At 37.8% G+C, this 22,083-nt stretch overlaps 1 protein-coding gene across 6 annotated transcripts in view; it reads right to left on the bottom strand.

Moving 5' to 3' along the window:
* COA1 (cytochrome c oxidase assembly factor 1) overlaps nucleotides 1-22,083 on the bottom strand; it is a 199,889-nt gene that overhangs the window by 134,838 nt on the left and 42,968 nt on the right. Inside the window, exons 1-2 of one of the 6 annotated variants that reach the window (XM_077119344.1) lie at nucleotides 18,645-18,705; nucleotides 13-68 (exon numbers count right to left, since the gene is read on the bottom strand). The exons of 3 other annotated variants lie outside the window; for them this stretch is intronic. The gene's annotated coding sequence lies outside the window, so the exon portion shown is untranslated. Of the gene's footprint in view, nucleotides 1-12; nucleotides 69-18,644; nucleotides 18,826-22,083 lie in introns of those variants that run through there. 2 more of the 6 variants (XM_077119341.1, XM_077119353.1) reach the window with 2 other exon arrangements.

The raw sequence follows: 22,083 nt of genomic DNA, 5'->3' as shown, positions 1-22,083 counted from the left end.
AGAAATAGATACCTCTATCATAACAGCTGGAGACTTCAATTACCCACTCTCTTCAGTGGATAGAACATCTAGGCAGAGATCAAAAAAGAAACAGAGAATTTGAATAATACAATAAACAAACTACATTTAAAAGACATTTATAGAACCCTACACCCCACAACAGCAGGATATACTTTTTCTCAAATGCTTATGGATCATTCTCAAGGCTAGCTAGCCCATATGTTGGTTCATAAAGCAAGTCTCAATAAATTTAAAAAGACTGAAATCATAAAAAACACTTTCCAGATTATAAAGGAATGAGCTGGAAATCAATAACAGGCAGAGGGCCAGAAAATTCACAAATATATGGAGGCTCAACAACATGCTTAAACAACCAGTGGGTCAAGGAAGAAATTACAAGAAAAATCAGTAAATATCTTGAGGCAAATGAAAATGAAAATATAACATATCAAAATTTAAGGGATGCAGCAAAGGCAGTGCTGAGGGAAATTTATTGCCCTAAATGCCTATATCAAATAAGAAGAAAGAGCAAAAATCAAGTAATTAACTGTTGCCTTGGAAGAACTAGAGAAAGAACAGTAAACTAACCCAAAAGCAAGCAAAGGGAAATAATGCAGATTACAGAAGAAATAAATGTGATTGAAAACAATCAAGAAAACCAACAAAACCAGATGTTGGTTCTTTGAGAAAATCAATAAAATTGATGGACCCTTAGAAAGACTGACAAAAAGAAACAGAGAGAGGATACAAATAAATAAATTCAGAAATGGAAGAGGAGACATAACCACTGACCCCAGAGAAATAAAGGAGGTAATGAGAGGATATTATCAGCAGCTTTATGCTAATAAACTAGACAACATAGATGAAATGGACAACTTCCTAGAAAGGTATGAATCAGCAACACTGACTCCAAAAGAAATAGATAACCTCAACAAACCAATCACAAGTAAAGAAATTGAATTAGTCATTAAGAAGCTCCCAAAAAAGAAAAGTCCAAGACCAGATAGCTTCATAAGTGAATTCTACCAAGCATTCAAGAAAGAATTAGCACCAATCCTTCTCAAACTCTTCAAAAAAAATTGTAGAGGAGGGAAGGCTACCTAACTCATCAATGAAGTCAGTAACAACTTCATACCAAAGCCAGACAAAGATATTACAAGAAAATAAAATTACAGAACAATCTCTAATGAATATAGATGCAAAAATCCTCAGCAAAATTCTTGCAAATCAAACCCAGCAGCACATTAAAAGAATAATACACCATGACCAAGTGCGATTTATTCCAGGTATACAAGGATGGTTCAACATAAGAAAATCAATTAATGTAATACATCATATCAACAAATCAAAGCAGAAAAATCATATGATCATCTTGACTGATGCAGAAAAGGCATGTGACAAAATTCAACATCTTTTCTTGATGAAAACACTTCAAAGGATAGGAACAGAAGGGAACTTCCTCAACATGATAAAGGGAATATATGAAAAATCCACAGCTAATATCATCTTCAATGGGGAAAGACTGAAAGCTATCCCCTAAGATCAGGAATAAGACAAGGATGTCCACCGTCACCACTGCTATTCAACATTGTGTTGGAACTTCTAGCCAGAGCAGTTAGAGAAGAAAAAGAATTCAAGGCATCCAAATTGGAAAAGAAGAAGTAAAACTCTCACTCCTTGCAGATGACATTATATGTTGAAAACCCTGAAAAATCTACAGCAAAACTATTAGAGCTAATAAATGAGTAAAGCAAAATGGCAGGGTACAAAATCAACACTCAAAAATGTGCAGTGTTTCTATACACTAGTGATGAGCAAATTTGAGGAGGAAACCAAGGGAAAGAACCCATTTATAATTGTAACCAAAAGAATAAAATATTTAGGAATAAATTTAACTAAGGATACAAAAGATCTATACAAATAAACTACAAGAAATTGCTAAAAGAAATCACAGAAGACCTAAATTAATGGAAGGGCATACTGTGTTCATGGATTGGAAGTCTAAATAGAGTTAAGATGTCAATTCCATGTAAATTAACTTATTGATCTGATGCAATACCAATTAAAATCCCAAAAACTTACTTTGCAGAAATAGAAAAACCAACAACCAAATTTATTTGGAAGGGCAGGGTGCCCCAAAGAGCTAAAAATATCTTAAGAAAGAAAAATGAAGTCGGAGGTCTCACTATCTGACTTTAAGGCATATTACAAAGTCACAGTGGTCAAAACAGCATGGTACTGGCATAAAGATAGATAGAATGACCAATGGAATAGAATAGAATTTCTGATATAGACCCTCTCATCTATGGCCAACTGATCTTTGATAAGCCAACTCACCTGGGACAGAGCAGTCCCTACAATAAATGGTGCTTGGAGAACTGGATATCCATATGCAAAAGAATGAAAGAGGATCCATATCTCAAACCTTATACAAAAATTAACTCAAAATGGATCAAAGGTCTAAACATTAGAGCTAAGACCATAAAACTTTTAGAAGAAAATGTAGGGAAATATCTCATAAAACTTGCAATAGGAGACGGTTTCCTAGATCTTACACCCAAAGCATGAGCACTGAAGAAAGAAACAGGTAAATGGGAACTTGTGCATCAAAGAACTTTGTCAAGAAAGTAAAAAGGCAGTCTATGCAATGGGAGACAATATTTGGAAATTACATATCAGATAAGGGTCTAGTATCCAGAACATATAAAGAGATTCTTCAACTCAATAACAAAAAAGACAAACAACCCAATTAAAAAATGGGCAAAAGACATGAATAGACACTTCTCAGAAGGAAATACAAATGGCTAAAAGGCACATGAAAAAATGCTCAATTTCACTGGCTATTAGGGAAATGCAAATCAAGACCACAATGAGATATCATCTGACATTAACTGAATGGCCAGTATCAAAAAAAAACAGAAAACAATAAGTGCTGCAGAGGATGTGGACAAAGAGGCACACTCATTCACTGTTGGTGGAAATGTAAAATGGTACAATTGCTGTAGAAAGCAGTTTGGTGGTTCCTCAGGAAGCTAAGTATAGAACTGTCATATGATCCATCAATTCCATTATTTGGTATCTATTCAGAGGGCATGAGGGCAAGGACACAAACGGACATCTACACACCTATGTTTATAGCAGTATTATTTACAATTGCCAAGAGATGGAAACAGCCCAAATATCCATCAACAGATGAGTGGCTAAACAAGCTGTAGTATAGACATACAATGGAATATTATACAGCTATAAGACAGAATAAAGTCATGAAGCATGTAACAACATGGATGGATCTTAAAGACATTATGCTGAGTGAGATTAGCCAGAAACAAAAGGACAAATACTGTATGGCCTCACTGATATGAACTAGCATTAATGAGTGAACTCAGAGAATTTCAGTTACAAACAAGGGTTATCAGGAGATAGAAATAGGATAGCGATTGGGTAATTGCTGCTAAAGGGATACAGATTGCACAACAGGACTGACTGTAAAAATTCAGAAATGGAGAGCACAATATTACCTGATTGCGGCACAATAATGTAAGTACACTGGCTGAAGGTGAATGTGAGAATGATAGAAAGACAAGGGCTGGGGACACAGATGAAACCAGAAGGAAAGATGGATGATAAAGACTGAGATAGTAAAATTTAGGAATGCCTAGATGTACAATGAGTGACTAAATGTACAAATTTTAAAATATTTTTGAATGAGGAAGATCAAAGGTATGTCAATATTGCAAGGTGTTGAAAATAGATGGTCATTTATATTTTAAAACTTCAACTTCTGCGTGAGACTAAACCAAAAAAAGTTTATTTGGTGCAAAATTTATATTTTAACTAGTACATTTCCTAATTTAACATATATGAACGGTTTAATTGAATACCATAAGTACATGGAACCTTGAATAAGGCATGAGATTTTGTTGGTTTGTCCAGGTTGGTGTGATTTCCCAATAAATCCCAGAGGGATCTGAACAGTGAATAAAGAAGTATTTGCAAAGTCCCCTTGGGGGAATGAGGAGAAATAAGGAAAAATTCAACTTCTCCATTTGGAGAATTGCTAATATTCTCACAATCAGTGGTGACAACCAAACCAAAAGGCTGAGCCCTCAATCTTAACCCCTATGAAACTTAACCCAGCATTGGACAGTCTAAGACTACTTAAAACTAGGCCTAAGAATCACCACCAGAAAACTTCTTCTGTTGCTCAGATGTGGCCTCTCTCTCTAAACCTACACGACAAGCAAATTCACTGCCCTCCCTCCTCTACGTGGGACATGACTCCCAGGGGCATAAACCTCCCTGGCAATGTGGGACACTGGGATGAGCTGGGACTCAGCATCAAGGAATCGAGAAAACCTTCTTGTCCAAAAAGGGGAAGATAAAGTGTCAGTGACTGAGAGATTTCAAACAGAGTTGAGAGGTTTTCCTGGAGGTTATTCTGACACATTATATATCCCCTTTTTAGTTTATAGTGTATTAGAGTGGCTAGAGGGAAATACCTTAAACTGTAGAGCTTGTTCCAGTAGCCATGTTTCTTGAAGATGATTATATAATGATACAGCTTTTGCAATGTGACTGTGATTGTGAAAACCTTGTGTGTGATGCTCCTTTTATCTATGGTATGGACAGATAAGTAAAATATATGGATAAGAAATAAATAATGTGGGGAACAAAGGTTAAAACAAATTGAGTGGATTGAAATACTAGTGGTCAATGAGAGGAAGGGGTAAGGGGAACGGCATGAATGAGTTTTTTCTTTTTGCTTTTTTATTTCTTTTGCTAGAGAGATGCAAATGTTAAAAAAAAATGATCATGGTGATGAATGCACAACTATGTGATGAATTGTGTCCCACTGATTGTAACCATGTCAAGAATGTTTGTATGTTTGTTTGTTGTTTATAGTAAAAAAAAAAAACAGCAACAAGTTTTTAAAAAAAAAGAGTGCATGTAATATTCCATCCCACACTTTTGTATGTATGCCGCATCTTGGTGTAACTGGGAAGGAAAGGCCAGTTTCCTTATATACATGAGAGTATGGTAATCAGATGCTGGGAAGAAATGGCCCCACATTATTCTCTACTCTTTGGATCACATAGTTGGACTGGGTGTGCTAGTATAAAATTGTTATGGACCCCAGAAAAGCTATTTTCTTTCAATCCTGATCCAATGTTGTGGGGCCAGACCTATTGTTTTGAGCGTAACCTTTGATTAGATTGTTTTCATGGAGACTGACCCACACAATTGTGGGTGTGACTTTTTGATTAAATGGAGATGTGACTCCATACATTTAAGGTATGTCTTGTTAGACTACTGGAGCCCTTTAAAAGAGGAAACATTTTGGAGAAAGTTCAGAAGTAACATAATTACAAACCACAAAACACAAGAGCAATGGTGCCCAGATAAATGAATGTGCCTTGAAAAGAAAGGTGAACTGTACAAGTCAGTGTGTCACAGCCTCGTTTCAGCTTCCCAGACGATTTTCAGGGGTCCTCTCTGGAGGAATTAGCAGGCAAAGACATGAATCCTGAAAAACATGGGTGTCAACCAGAGTCAAGGCTTCTAATATGAATGACTTCACAACAGGAATAATATAGCAGGAATATCAGGCTACTGTGCATCTTTTGTCTCTAAGCTCGCTATGGCTACCTCCTCCTTCCAGAAGATCAAAGCAGAATCCATCCAAGCAGTAAAACAAAGTATTCTCAGCAGATCCTGGCAGCAGGGCAGTAAATGGAGAGCAAGAACTTCTATAGCGCACAGTCAAGACAGGTAAGAAAAGATGATCTGTTGAAACTCAATAGGAAATCCTGTCCTCAGGTTAAAATCACAGCAAGAATCTTAGTAAGTAAAGTCTTCCACAAGTCTGTCTCAATTCATACCCCTCCAATCTGTAATGGTTATCCTCCACAGCTGAGACAGCTATCATTTTGGAATCTCTTCATCGTCATTCTAGGGACTCTCTTCATCATCATTCTAGGGACTCCCCTCATCTTGCTCCTTGGTTGGATTCCTGCTCCCTGTATTCCATGTCTTTCTTTTCTTAAGTTTATTCTCAGCCTTTAATGGCTTTTAATTAAGGGGACAGGAGAAATAAATATTTTGAAACTTTGTATATTTGAAAATATTATTCTAACTGGTCATATTCACCTTTTAAGTCATATTCAGGTCATATTCTAAGTCATAACTGGTCATATTCACATCTTCCTTCTGAATTTTGAAGGTATTGTACCATTGTTTTCTCACTTCCAGATTACCGGAGAGAAATCCAGAGTCATTCTGATTCCTGATCCTTTATATGAGACCTGTTTTTGTTTGTTTTTTAACTCTAGAATCATCCCTGACCTCCGATGTTCTGGAATTTCCTTCTTTCCATTTATTGGGATGGATACCCCATGGGAACACCAACCTTCAATTATGGGTGATTTTCTTGAATCATTTGTTATTTCCTTCTTTGCATTTTCCTTAGCTTTTTCTACCCAGATTCAATTACATGGATGTTAAACCTCCACAATATCTGCTAAGCATTCTATTTTCTATCTCATTGTCTTCTAGCTCTACTTTCTGAGAGATATCCTCAACATTATCTTCCAATCCTCCTAAGGTTTTCATTTCTGATATGTTTCCAACTCTTTTTATTTGTTTGTTTTCTGATTACTCCTTTATGTCATATCTTGTTTTATTTCATCTTCATCTCATTCCTCTGAGAATATTTAAAATGTTGGCTAGTAATTTTCTTCTCCCTGTAAAGTCTGTTTCTTCCAGGTTGCTTTGCTTTTTTTCTGTTTGTTTTAGTTTCCATCATCAATCTTCAGGGTTAGAGGCTTTCCTCAAATAACTGGTATTTGTTCTAGTTTGCTAGCTGCCGGAATGCAATATACCAGGAACTGAATGGCTTTTAAAAGGGGGAATTTAGTAAGTTGCAAGTTTACAGTTCTAAGGCCAAGAAAATGTTCCAATTAAAATAAGTCTATAGAAACGTCCAATTTAAGGCATCTAGGGAAAGATACCTCAGTTCAAGAGGGCCAATGAAGTTCAGGGTTTCTCTCTCAAGTAAGAAGGCACATGGTGAACACAGTCAATGGTTTCTCTCTCAGCTGGAAGGGTACATGGTGAGCACAGCATCATCTGCTGGCTTTCTCTCCTAGCTTTCGTTTTCATGAACCTCCCTGGGAGGCATTTTCCTTCTTCATCTCCAAACGTCACTGGCTCATGGACTCTCTGCTTCATGATGCTACAGCATTCTCTGCTCTCTCCGAATCTCTCTCTTTCTCCAAAATGTTTCCTCTTTTGTAGGACTCCAGAAACTTATTAAGACCTACTCAAATGGGTGGAGACATGTCATCACCTAATTCAGCTTAACAACCACTCTTGATTTAATCACATCTCCAAGGAGATGATCTGATTACAGTTTCAAACTTACAGTATTGAATTGGGATTATTCTGCCTTTACGAAATGGGATTTTGATTAAAACATGGCTTTTCTAGGGGACATACATCCCTTCAAACTAGCACAGTATTCCTTCGCTGTTTGCTTATAATTAACAGTGGGCAACTAAAAAGCATATTTGAAGATGTGAACCTGTGGATGGGGCTTGGTGACTTGTAGCTTCCTCCTTTTTAAGTTTTTTCTCTAAGGCTACTCAGAAATCCATGAAGATAACATTCCAATCTCCTGCTCCATGGCCAGCATTCAATGGCCAACAGGAGGCATAAGGTTGGGCTGAGGGGACCAACTCTCAGCATTCAGTATATGTATTGTCACTTATCCCTCTATTTTCAGTGCGGTAATCATTATCCATCTTAATATTGTTTCCAAACTGCAAATATACATTAATATTTGTGATTTGGGAGCCAGAAATTGAAATTCCCCAAATCAAAAATTATTTTACATTTTTCCTAAACTTTACTTACATATTTTTAACTAATAATGAATGACCATAACAATAAAGAATAAATCATTTTTCTGTGATAGGGCTATACTAAAACTTTCAAAGGTTTTCTGTTAAAAGAAAAAAAAGATATAATAATAAGTCCATGGATTATTACTATGAAACAATATACCATGACAAGATTACATATTTCAAAATCATGTAAAAATGATCTCTATATTGTATAGACATCGGATAATAGAAAACACTAAAAGAAAAAAACATTAACACAAAATAAGTGCCAAATAAAAGTCACTTTAAAAACTAAAAGATAATATTTACTATTTAAAAGTCATCATTCTTAAAATGAAATTTTAAAACATACCAAGCATTACTTGCCCTATCCAATAGTCTTGATCTTTGGTTCATAATATTCCAAACATAGGAAAATTTTTTTCATTTTGTGTTGACATTAATCAAATTAAGAGTACATTAAAAAGCACCCTCGAGTTGGTGTTAAGATACATGTTGCTTCATGTGAGCTTGTTTACTTTTCTTAAGGATAAAATATTGGTGTGCTACTCATATACTGATTTGCTTTTGAAACCAATATTGCTTTTACTAATGTGGATTTTAGATCAAGTTCTGATTTCATTTCAGAGTATTCTACAACAACATCATATCTTCTTGTGGTAGTTAGATTCCGGTGTCAACTTGGCTAAGTGAAGGTACTTAGTTCTATTGCTGTGAACATGAGCCAATGGCATGTGAACTTCATCTGTTGTTGATTACATCTGTAGTCAGCTAAGAGGCGTTCCTGCTGCAATGAATGTTTGATTTAATTGGCTGGTGCTTAAATGAGAGACTCAACGTAGCACAGCCCAAGCAGCTCAGCATACCTCACCTCAGCACTTGCAACTCAGCCCAGGCTTTTGGAGATGCAGAAAGAAATCACCCCGGGGAAAGCTGTTGGAACCCAGAGGCCTGGAGAGAAAGCCAGCAGAGATCACCCTGTGCCTTCCCACGTAAGCAAGAACCTCAGTTGAAAGTTAGCTGCCTTTCCTCTGAAGAACTAATGAAATAAATCCCCTTTTATTAAAAGCCAATCCATCTCTGGTGTATGCATTCTGGCAGCTAGCAAACTAGAACAGCTTTGGCACTGGAGAGTGGGGTGCTGCTGCAGTTTGCACATACCAGATATGTTGGAATGGTTTTTTGGATGGCTAAGGGGAAGATTTTGGAGGAACTGTGAAGAGAATGATGGAGAAGTCCTGGAGCGCTTAAAGAGACTGTTGGTGTAAACAGAACCACTGCCAATCTGGACAAAGGAGGACACAAAAGGGACAAATTGGAGTTTGCAGAGTGAGAATCATGAAAGCTCGGGTCTGAAGCCAAGAAACCTCAGCCAGGAGAGTGGACTCACCCATATTCATGGATACAGTGAGTCTCCCACCTTGTTGCAGTAGAAGAGTCATGCAGCCTCAGTCTTCGGAGAAGGTACAGCATGCTCCTTGGGGGACTGGGAAGAGCCTGGCTACCACCACATGGAGGGGTTGAGCATCTGCCCTGGAAATGGCAGAGAGCCCAGGAGTGGCCCCGATGCCTGGAGAGAGTGGAGCCGAAAAAAAGGTGGTCTCCTCAGTGTTCCCCGAGGTTGATTCGGAAAGGGGCTGGCCACTGCATAGGCCCTTGGAAAGGGTGGGAATGCCACTTTCTAAAGCCAAAAGATAAATGACTTTCAGACTTTGAAATCCCATGGCGTTTGCCCTGCAGGTTTTATATCTGTGTTCCTTACAATTTCTCCCTATGGAAATGAAAACCTGTATCCTGTGAATATCCTCCTTCGCATATTGATACCAGGTAACTTGTTTTGAGATTCATAGGTCCACAGCTAGAAGAGAATTTTTTGCACCTTAATATTGTTTAAGGTGATGAGTGTAATTGCTAAGTTGACAAGGGGTGGACATGTGGTAGTTAGATTCAGGTGTCAACTTGGCTAGGTGAAGGTACTTAGTTCTATTGCTGTGGACATGAGCCAATGGCATGTGAACTTCATCTGTTATTGATTACATCTGCAGTTGGCTAGGAGGTGTACCTGCTGCAATGAATGACATTTGATTTAATTGGCTGGTGCTTAAATGAGAGACTCAACATGGCACAACCTAAGCAGCTCAGCATACCTCATCTCAGCACTTGCAGCTCAGTCCAGGCCTTTGGAGATGCAGAAAGGAATCACCCTGGGGAAAGTTGTTGGAACCCAGAGGCCTGGAGAGAAGGCCAGCAGAGATCACCCTGTGCCTTCCCATGTAAGCAAGAATCTCAGTTGAAAGTTAGCTGCCTTTCCTCTGAAGAACTAATGAAATAAATCCCCTTTTATTAAAAGCCAGTCTGTCTCTGGTGTGTTGCATTCCAGCAGCCAGCAAACTAGGACACTTCTCTTTGCAATTCTTGTGTTAAAGAATTTATAAAGAACTATAGTCTATAGCAAATATTCTAAACTCAAAAATTACTGGCTAGTATTCACTGAGCTAACATTTGGATCTTCTAGCAAGATTAACAGTATTACGCAGAACCACATGTTGGAGTTGTCAATTTAGGGACTTACTTTGTCTCCAAACTTATTTCCTAGAACACCACCCATAGGATTTTTAGAAGTATACTATACATATAAACTTAATATTTATTTGTGAGCATTGCTTACTGCTAGCAGCAGACAGAGCACACATTTATAATTGAGGCAAGCAAGGCTGAGTGATTAGATCATGACGTTTTTTCCCCTACATGCTCCTGTCCTAGTTCCCAGAAATGCCCAGTTTAACTTTCAACTTACTTTGCTAGCATTTCTTGCTCTTGCTTTCAACTTAATGTCAGCGCAGGCCTTGGAATCAATCGTATCTCTATATTGATTATGAAGCTTTCAATTCTCAGGAAAATTACACTTTTCTGTTTTCCTGACTTTCTGAATAATTTTTCTTAAGATCCGGGATTCAAATAAACATAAAATTTTCTGAAATATGCTGGAAATGACTTCCTACATGGAAACATTCTTTATCCAGACATCATCTACTTCGAACTTCCAGAATGTATGTAAGGTAAATGACATGTATTGGGAGAGTTGCTTCTCAAGCAACTTGTACCTTATTCTAATTTTGTCCCCCCTGCATCCTAATTTCCAGAGATATCTGGTGTTGCCAGTCTTAAGTTTTTTGAGGATTTATAAGGTAAATCAAATTGGTTCTCAATCTTTCTCTCTGTCAATTTATGAGTCTCGGGTATCTAAGTTAATTTTCATGCATTCTTGGGCTTCTCAGTTTTCTACATTGTCTTGCTGCTGTCTCCTCAACTGATACCCTTATCTTGTAGGGGTCTTTACTGCAGTTTTACTGGGACTTCAATAAGGAGCAAAATTAGAAGTATACGTTCAATATACCACCTTAATCCTATAGGTATCTTCATTTTTAACAAGTACTTTAGGTGATTCTGATGAAGAAGGTTCCCAAATCACACCTTCAAACCCTGAACTAGAAGAAAATCAGTAGAAAGTGCTCAGGATAGTGAATGCAACTAGAAATAGTTGAAGAAATTAAGAATGCTTAACAAGAAAAATATTCTGGAACCATGGCAGCTACTTCAAATAGTTAAAAGACTAACTGGGGAAGAGGAATTAAGCTTGTTCTTAATGGTGGGGGGCAGGGGCACAGGCCAGAGATTCGGTAATAGAGAAGGATTACTTAACAGACAAAATTATCCCTAACAAGAATAAGCTTCCCTAAGAAAAAAAGTAAAAAGTATCTAAATTGGAAAGGAAGAAGTAAAATTTTCCTTATTTGCAGATGGCAGGATCCTATCTATACAAAGAAAATCCTGACAATTTTACAACAAAGCTAACAGCTAATAAACAAATTTAGCAAAGTGGTGGGGTACAAGATCAACATCTCAAAATCAGTAGTATTTCTATATACAAGCAATGAACAATCAGAAGAAGTCAAGAAAAAATTCCATTTACAGTAGCAAATGAAAGAATCAAAATCTAGGAATAAATTTAGCCAAAGGACTTACACCTGTATATTGACAAAACATTACTAAAAGTAATCAAAGAGGGCCTTAATAAATGAAAGGATATTTCATATTCACGGACTGGAAGATTAAATACTGTTAAGATGTCAATTCTTCCAAAGTGAGTTACAGATTCACTGCAATCCCAGTCAAAATTCCAACAACCTTCCTTGCAGGAATGGAAAAGCCAATTATCAAACATATATGTAAGGGTAATGGTTCTGAATAATGACAGACATTTTAAAAAAGAAGAACGAAGTTGGAGGAACCATAGTTCCCAATCCTAAAACTTATTATAAATAACAATGCTTTTCTCCAAAACGGCATGGTACTAACACAAGAACAGACATACAGATCAATGAAATAGAACTTAAGAAATCAACCTTCACATTTATAGCCAAATAATTCTTGGCAAGGGGACAAAGACCACTCAACTGGGAAAGAACAGTCCCTTCAACAAATGGTGCTGGGAAATCTGGCTTTCTATTTGCAAAAGAACGAAGGAGGATCTCTACCTCACACTTTACACAAAAATAAACTCAAAATGGATCAAAAGACCTAAATATAAGAGCCAGAACTAGAAAGCTCCTAGAAGGAAATGTGGGGAAGCATCCTCAGGACCTCGTCTTAGGCAATGGTTTCTTAGACTTTGTATTAGGCAAAGGCTTATACCCAAAGCACAAGCAACTATTAAAAAAAAAACAAAAAACCGACATATGGGATCCCATCAAAATTAAAAACTTTTGTGCCTCAAAGGACTTTATTATAAAAGTAAAATCACAACCTACACAATAGGAGAAAATATATGGAAACCATATATCCAATAAAGGTTTAATACCCAGAGTATATAAAGAAATCCTTCAACTTAACAAAAAGACAAGCAACCCAATTTAAAAAATGGGCAAAAGACTCAAGCAGACATTTCTCCAAAGAAGATATACAATGGCCAGTATGCACAAGAAAAAAATACTCAACATCAGTAGCCATCAGGAAAATGCCAATCAAAACAACAGTGAGATCTACCTTTTCACACCCATTAGAATGGCTGCTATTAAAACAATGGAAAATAACTAGTGCTGAAGAAGATGTGGAGAAACAAACACTCATTCATTGCTAGTGGCGATGTAAATGGTGCAGTCACTGTGAAAGAAAGTTTGGTAGTTCCTCAGAGAGCTAAGTATAGAACTACCATAGGAACAGCAATCCCACTACTAGGTATATACCCAAAAGAACTGAAAGCAGGGACTCAAACAGGTATTTGCAATCCACATTCACAGGGGCATTATTCACAATTGCTAAAAGGTGGACACAACCCAAGTGTCCATCAACTGAAGAATGGAAAAACAAAATGTGGTCTATATACACAATGAAATTTTGATAAATTTGACAACATGAATGAATCTTGAAGACATCATTTTGAGGGAAATAAACCAGACACAAAAGGACAAATATTGTATGACCTCACTGATGAGAAATAAATAAGCAAACTCAGAGAGTGAGAATCTAGAACATAGTTTACCAGGGGACAGGGAATAGGGAGTTGTGGTAGTTAGATTCAGTTGTCAACTTGGACAGGTGAAGGCACCTAGTTCTGTTGCTGTGAGCATGAGCCAATGCTACATGAACCTCATCTGTTGCTGATTACATCTGCAGTGCTAGGAGGTGTGCCTGCTGCAATGAATGATGTTTGACTTAATCGGCTGGTGCTTAAATGAGAGAGCTCAACATAGTACAGCCCAAGCAGCTTGGCATACCTCATCTCAGGACTTGCAGCTCAGTCTAGGCCTTTGGAGATGCAGAAAGGAATCACCCTGGGGAAAGTTGTTGGAACCCAGAGGCTTGGAGAGAAGGCCAGCAGAGATTACCCTGAGCCTTCTCACGTAAGAACCTCAGATGAACGTTAGCTGCCTTTCCTCTGAAGAACTAATGAAATAAATCCCCTTTTATTAAAAGCCAATCAGTCTCTGGTGTGCTGCATTCCAGCAGCTAGCAAACTACAACAGGAGTTAAGGCTTAAAATGTAGACTTCCTATTTGGAATAATGGAAATGTTTGGTAATGGGTAGGGGTGATGGTAGCACAACATTGTGAATGTAATTAACAGTACTGAAATATATATAAATATATATATATATATGAATGTGCTGAAAGGGGAAATGTTAGGTTGCATATATAGTAATAGAATAAAAAATGTTTTTGAAAATCCATGAAACTGCACTATACAAATAGTGCAGAAGTCAAACCATAGACTACAGTTAACAGTACAACTATAAAATGTGCTTTCATCAATTTTGACATATGTATCACACCAATACAAGGTGTTAACAATAGGGTTGTCATATGGGTATCCTGTATTTAATGCATGATTGTTCTGAAAACCCACAATTTCTCTAATAAAAAAAATTGTTTAAAAAATGAATGAACTGCATTAGAAAACAAGAATTTTGGAAGAGGATGCACAACTGTCACTTATTAGGCATGCCTCATAAGTTATCTAAGGCCCAGATGGCTGTATGGTCCAATTGTTGTGGATGCATGCTGATGTACATGAAAAACAAGGGCAAAACATAATTAAATGCTAGAAGAATGAAATTGCAAAAATAAAGTCTTTTTAGAAACACTGAGAGAGATCCACTGAAATATAAAGGGTTATCCACAGTTGAAGCGTTACAGCATCCCTAGATTTTCTTTTCCACACAGAATCTGTGCTCAGATGAGCATGCATTCCTATATTAAATCTGAGAGACGAAAATGACAAAGTTCCTGATTCCTATGAAAATATCCTGATGAGCCAAATTACGAAGTATCTTTTCTTTATCTGCAATGCATGCTAGCTTAACATGTCGTGCATCTGTTCTCCCCATCTCTTCAAAGGACAAAGACTGGAGCAGTGAACAAGGGGAAATTGGCATGAGATGAAGCTGTAGCAGTTAGCAGAAGCCAGGTCATGGAACAGGTCTAGTTCAGCTCACTAGAAGGATCACACTTGGTATTAATATTTCCTATTATAGCAAACACTGCCACCTGTTGGAAGACATCACTAGTAAAATGTTTTCATATCAACTTTGTGAGAAGTGTTACTTCCCAAAGATGGAAAGGGCTATTTTGATTTTATCCTTTCTAGCCCATAAAATCTTCAGTAAAGAGGTTTTACTAAAAGATAAAACCTTTAGCAAAGAGAACAGGCAGAGATGTAACTTTACTGTTTCCCATCACAAAAAAACATAAATGCTATTTACTTTTTGGTTTGGGTTCCCGGGGTGGGGATGGTGAGTCCACGACAGCCTCAGGGAGCTTTGGGAGTGATGGAACTCCTCTGTATCCTGATTATGGTGGTGGTAACCATGTAAACCAAAAGGCAAAAAAAGGTATCTGCTGTATGGAAATTTAATAAAGAAAAACATACAGAGGGGGATAAAAATGCCACATGTTCATAAAATACGGAGAAAAAAATCATAAAAAGTTAGAATGCCAGAGTATTCACATGAAACTTCAATAGTTTTGCCATTTATAGCTTAAAAGCCTGGAGCACAAATAAAATTAGAAAGTTCCTAAACTGACAGGAGTATGTTAGAATATTTAAATATGAACTTGGAAGTGTTACTTTGTTTCTAAAGGCAATGGGATTAAACTAGGAGTTAATCCCATCGTCTAATATTTTAGGAAGATCTAATGAGAGATAATCTATTACCAAAACTAGGAATCAGTATTCACCTCTGATTCTAGTAATTCCAAAAGAAGTCTTATAAAGGAATTCTTTGTGGAATTGTAATCCATAACAAATTCTGAAATCTGTTCTACAACTAATTGTTGCGATATACTTTGAAATGTATTGCTTTTATGTATATATGTTATTTTAAAACAAGGAGAAGTATAACAGAGAAGACAGGACTTAACAAATGAGTAGGACAGCAGAATCATTATTTTGATATTTCTGTGGTCTCCAGTGTCTTGAAGCAGCTAGAAGAAAAAATGAAAAACTATGGAACTGTAACCCATACAAAATTTTAAAATCTGTTCTGTAGCAATCTGTTAAAATGTACTTGGAAATTTATTACTTTTTTGTATATATATTTCACAATAAAAAATGTTTTTAAAAAATAGCGACAGTATATCCCAAAATATATAAAACATATATAAAGTTATTTCACTTAATAACAGGATAGTCACATGGAAATAGAATGAAATGTGACCCCCACCATACAGCATACAAAAAAAAAGCATCTTTTGCTTAGAAAGTTTCAACATAAGAGTTTCGCAGATAGGAACAAAGCTATAAACCAGAAATAAAGTGGACTGATTCTAGAGTATCACTCTGAACTTTAAAAAAACAATGGACTTTTTCTGCAGGGGAACAGAGTGGGCCAGAGGAGCTGCCTGTCTTGGCCCAGTTGCTTCACCTGCTACCTCAGCATGTGCCCCTGTGCACCCACATGCTGACCAATGTGATCCTGGTGCACGAATCACCCAGAGCCTTTTAAAGGAAATGATCAACAGTCCTGACTACATAAAAAATGTCAGCTATCAATACAGTAAAAGATAAAACACATGTCTAATAGTGTAGAAAATAAGAAAAAGACAAAATCAACAGAGAATGGACAAATGGTATAGTTGCCCCTTGCTTCATTTCTTAAGTCTTAAAATGCTGCTCACAGTTTCTTCACAGCATTTTTTTCTGGGCCTGTTCTTCCACACAGAGTTGCTAGGAACAGATCACTCACCAAACTACCCTCATCAACCTACATAACATGGTCTCCACAAACAATAAAAACTGACCTTCGTTCTTCCATTCGAAGGGACTGAAACAAGCTACAGCATAATGTAAAGGACAGTCATATAAGGGACCAGTATCTAGAATAAAGAATTCTTTCAACTTACAAATGGCCAATAAGCACAGGGAAAGATGCTATTCATTATAAGCCAACAGACGAATGCAAATCAAAACGACAATGAGATACCATTTCACACCCACTAACAGTTATAATAAAATAAGACAGATATTAAGTATTGACAAAGATGCAGAGAAATCAGAACTGTATATATTGTGGAGTAAAAAATGGTAAAGCCTCTTTGGAAAACAATCTGACAGTTCCTCAAAAGGCTAAATGTAGAGTTACTATAGGACCCAGCAATTCTAATTCTAGGTATATTTTGAAAAGAAATGAAAACTTATGTCCACGCAAAAACTTGGACACAAATGTTCATAGCAACATTATTCATAATAGTCAAAAGGTGGAACCAACCCAAACATCCATCAACTGTTGAATGGATTAATAAAATGTGGCATATCCACACAATGAAATATTCAGCAATAAAAAATGATATTGATAGAAGCTACAACATAATGAACTTCAAAAACACTATTCTAAATCAAAAGAACCAGTCACAAAAGACCACAAAGTCAATTATTCCATTCATATGAAGTGAGCAGAAAGTAGATGAGTAGTTGAGTGCTGGGGAAGGAGGGGGATATGAAGTGCTGACTGTAAGGGGGAATGAAGACAGACTGCTAATGGGTACCGGTTTCTTCCGGGGGTGATGAAAGTGCTTTAAAATTTATTTTGATACCCTGTAAATTACTGAAAACCAATGAACTGTATACTTTAAATAAGAACTGTATATTGTAACATATCTCAATAAAGCTGTTACCAAAAAAAAAAAAAAAAAAAAAGACTGTAAACAGTCGTCTTCCACCACCCACGCTCCCTATATCCCCACCTCCTAGTAGGCACTCAATAAATACTGGCTGAATGAAATAATAAATTTCAAAACTTTGATAAACCATTATAAAATTATGCAATCTAAAGAGATGAATTATTGCAGATAGGCATAATAGGAGCACTGTGCGTGTGCACCTGAGCAATTTCCATGAAAGGACATGAGACTGAAAAATTCAATAGAAGCAAGACCTTGAAAGGAATTGAAGCCGAGATAAGGAATTTTATTATTCTGAAGGCAATGAGAAAGCCAGTAAGATTTTGTGAGAAGGAATGATAAAATCAGACCTATCTTTTAAATATGTGAAGTTTAAGTGGAGAATTGCTACTTTTATCCAAAAGTGAGTTACCATAGAAGTAATAAAACGACTCTCAAGGGATGGAGAAGACTTGGGGGCAGAGATAGAGAGAAATAGGCATCAGAATTTCTACAGATTTTTCTAACTATACACAGCTCACCCCAAAGATTTACTGACACACGCATACACACACATGTGTATGCACCGTCCCTCCACTTTGAAAATCACTTCTGAAGTCAGTCCCTGTTCGGAGGGTGTCTATTCAAGCATAATAGGGCTAAAAATATTACGACCACGGAACCAGAAAATTCTTTCCTACAATCATCTGTACAGGGTCCCCTCGAGATGCTGAAACTTAGGACCACCAACAAAGTGCCCCGTTCCACTTCTTCGGGAGGACCCCCAACTCCTCAAATGTGCTGTTGGGGAACGTTCAGCAAGAAGTGCAGGACACGGCCACAGTTAGCTTCCCAGGCCTGAAAGTTCAGGGGGACAAGTGGACAATCTCGGGCGGCAAAGACGCGGAGCCCCACGAGCTCCAGGCGCTAACTATACCGACGAGAAAGGTGTGACAGAGACCCAGAGCCAGAAAGAACTCCCCTTCTACCAGCGCCAATTCTCGCGCAAACGCAGTCTTCTGGACTGCGAGGAACCGCTTTTAATGGGTGAGAAAAGCAGAGGCTCCATCCACCCGGAAAATCTAACCTGTCTGCGAGAGCAGCAGCACGCTGCAGAAACCTTGAGGAGTCCTTCCGGGTCGGTAGCTTCCAGCGAAAAATGCCCGAAGGCGAGCGTCCGGGGAGGAGGAATCGAGACTTCCGACGTCTTACCGGCGGGCTAGAGCGTCGGGACGCGGCTCGGCGCTGGCGGACCGCAGCCTCGCGTTCTAAATGCGGACCGGTCGGCGGGCGCCGGGCCCTGGATTGAGGGGACCGATAACTGCTTGCACTTGCGCGTGACCTGGTTCGCGTCCTTGCTATCCCCATTCTTTGTTATCTGCATTCCGTTAGCCCCCAGCGTACATCAGTCCCGCAGTACTTTCCGAGTTAATTTAAAAACCACCTTTTACTCCAGCAATCTAATGCTTCTGCTTGCCTCCGAGGAAGTGAAACCCATGGTCATCTGCGCCTCACTCCCGTTGGATCGATCATTCATTTGAGAAATTGAATGTTTAATAATCAGTGTTGGCAACACCGAATTTTCATTTGGTTACTAAATATTTATTAGCCTCCTATTGTGTGCCAGGAAATACAGGGGTAAGAATAAACAGCAATGGTCCCTCTCCTGGAGTGTAATACTAAAATGGAGGATAATAGTATTTACTGCATTGATTTATGAGGCGGTAAACCTTCAGAATCGTGCCTGACTTTTTGTAAGTCCTCAATAAATGTTAGCTATTATTTTCTATCTTGAGCACTCCCTTATCATCATGACCACGTTTTCATTATCCTTTTTAAATTACAAGCTTGAAGTCCAAATACCTTTCCTCCATGAAGCAATCAGTGTCACAATTCTCACCCAAAATTTTATGGATTTCATAACAAGATTAACCGAGTAGTGTAGACTAACAATAAAAAGACAAACAACCCAATTAAAACATGAACAAAAGACTTGAATGGACATTTCTCCAAAGAAGATACACAAATGGCCAATAAGCACATGAAAAGATGCTCAACATCATTAGCCACTAGGGAAATGCAAATAAAAATCATCATAAGATATCAGTCAGCTCACACCCCCTAAACTATTACTTTAAGCAGGAAATAATTAGTGCTGGCAAGGATGCTGGCAAGAGGATGAGGAGAAATAGGTAAACTTGTACATTGTTCATGGGAATGTAAAATGGTGCAGCCATGTGGAAAACAGTTTATCAGTTCCCAAAAAGTTAAATGGAATTACCATATGAAGCAAACCTCTTCTAGGTATACACCCAAAAGAATTGAAAGTAGGGATTCAAACCAAATATCTGTGTTCATAGCTGTTATTCACAATATCCAAAAAGTAAAAGCAACCCAAATGTCCACCAGTGGACGAATGGATAAACAAAATGTGATACATACATGAAATAGAATACTCAGCCCTAAAAAGAATGGAATTGATATATGCTGCTACATGTATGAGACTTAAAAAATCATGTTACATGAAAGAAGTCAGACACAAAGGGACAGATATTGTATGATTTCACTTACATGAAACAGTTCAAATATGCAAACACTCAAATGATTAGAAATGTTTAGAAAATAGGTCGACAGATGGATCAATAGTTAGATGGTATATTAGTCGGGGTTCTCTAGACAAACAGAACCAACAGAAGATATCTTTAAATATGACATTTATAAAGGTGTCTCACACAACTGTGGGAATGCAAGAGTCCAAAATCCATAGGGCAGGCTGTGAAGTTGTCAACTTGTTGCTTCCTGTATGAACGGAGCTCGAAGGCTATTAAGGAATGATGAGAAAGAACGAAAGAAGGAAGGAAAGAAAGAAGGACAGAAAGAAAGAAAGAAAGAAAGAGAGGGAGGGAGGGAGGGAGGGAGGGAGGGAGGGAGGGAGGGAGGGAGGAAGGGAGGAAGGAAGGAAGGAAGGAAGGAAGGAAGGAAGGAAGGAAGACAGAAAGAAAGACAGAGAGAGAGAGAGAGAGAGAGAGAGAGAGAGAGAGAGAGAGAGAGAGAGAGAGAGAGAGAGAGAGAGAGAGAGAGAGAGAGAGAGAGAGAGAGAGAGAGAGAGAGAGAGAGAGAGAGAGAGAGAGAGAGAGAGAGAGAGAGAGAGAGAGAGAGAGAGAGAGAGAGAGAGAGAGAGAGAGAGAGAGAGAAAGAAAGAAAGAAAGAAAGAAAGAAAGAAAGAAAGAAAGAAAGAAAGAAAGAAAGAAAGAAAGAAAGAAAGAAAGAAAGAAAGAAAAGAAAAGAAAAGAAAGAAAGACACATACGGGCTCAGGGGGTCTGAAGCTTGAGTTTACTTCAGACAGACTTCAGAAATTTTATTCTTAACCAGATCCTGGTTATATACCACAGGATGACAATAGGCATGCATGCATTTCCTGAGGGAATAAAGTTCTTATCTTTCAGTGTTCTTCCTTCATACTTAAAATAACCATTTGGGGTAAACAAACATTCTCTTCCTCCTAAACTGTCTTACATAAATCAGATAACATAAAGCAGCTTACTACCGCCACCACCCTAATGCCATCTACTCCCAAGTAGTTCCGCAGGTCTTATGTTAATCCTATCTCCTACAGCAACTCTGGTGAAGGATCTCAACAAACTCCACAGGAGAGGCTCACTGGCTAAAGAAGCAATGAAAATTCTGTCTTCTCCGTTAAAGATCTCCAACTGACTAGATCAACCCAGATCCCTTGGTTGATCATATATGTAACAGCCACAGCTGCAATCAACTGGCTGATGATTTAATCAGCCAGCCTTCTGGTTTATTAACCAGCCACAAAATATCCTTGCAGTAACAGGCCAGTGCTTGCCTGATCAGACAACTGGGCACCCTCAGCTGCCCAAGGTGACACCAGAACCTAATTATTACAGATGGATAGAAAGACTAATACAGGAAATGTGGCAAAAAGTTAAAAGTTGGTAGATCTTGGTATCTGAGGTGGCGGGGTATGTTGGAGTTACATATATAGCATTTGTATTAGTTTTTGCAACTATCCTATAAGCTTGAAATTATTTTAAAATAAAAAGTTTAAGGAAAAAAATTAGCCTCAGGGAATGGTTTTTACTCATACATCCCTATGAGTAAAAAGAGTTATATTACATACATGTGCTACTATATATTATAGTACTGTAAAACATTACTAAAAAAGAACTTTAAAAAAGGATGTGATAAAAGTACTGTTCTAGTTTGCTAGCTACCAGAATGCAATATACCAGAAGTGGAATGGCTTTTAAAAAGGGGAATTTAATAAACTGCAAGTTAACAGTTTTTAGGCTGTGGAAATGTTCCAAACAAAGCAAGCCTATAAAAATGTCCAATCTAAGGCATCCAGGGAAAGATACCTTGATTCAAGAAGGCTGATGAAGTTCAGGGGTTCTCTCTCAAGTGGAAAGGCACATGGTGAACACAGTCAGGGTTTTTCTCTTGGTTGGAAGCACACATGATAAACACAGTGTCATCTGCTAGCTTACTCTCCTGGCTT

The sequence above is a fragment of the Tamandua tetradactyla genome, chromosome 1, assembly GCF_023851605.1.
Source record: "Tamandua tetradactyla isolate mTamTet1 chromosome 1, mTamTet1.pri, whole genome shotgun sequence".
Taxonomy (NCBI): Eukaryota; Metazoa; Chordata; class Mammalia; order Pilosa; family Myrmecophagidae; genus Tamandua; species Tamandua tetradactyla.
The sequence above is the reverse complement of the archived record's forward strand: the minus strand, read 5'-3'. Positions and strand labels throughout refer to the sequence as shown.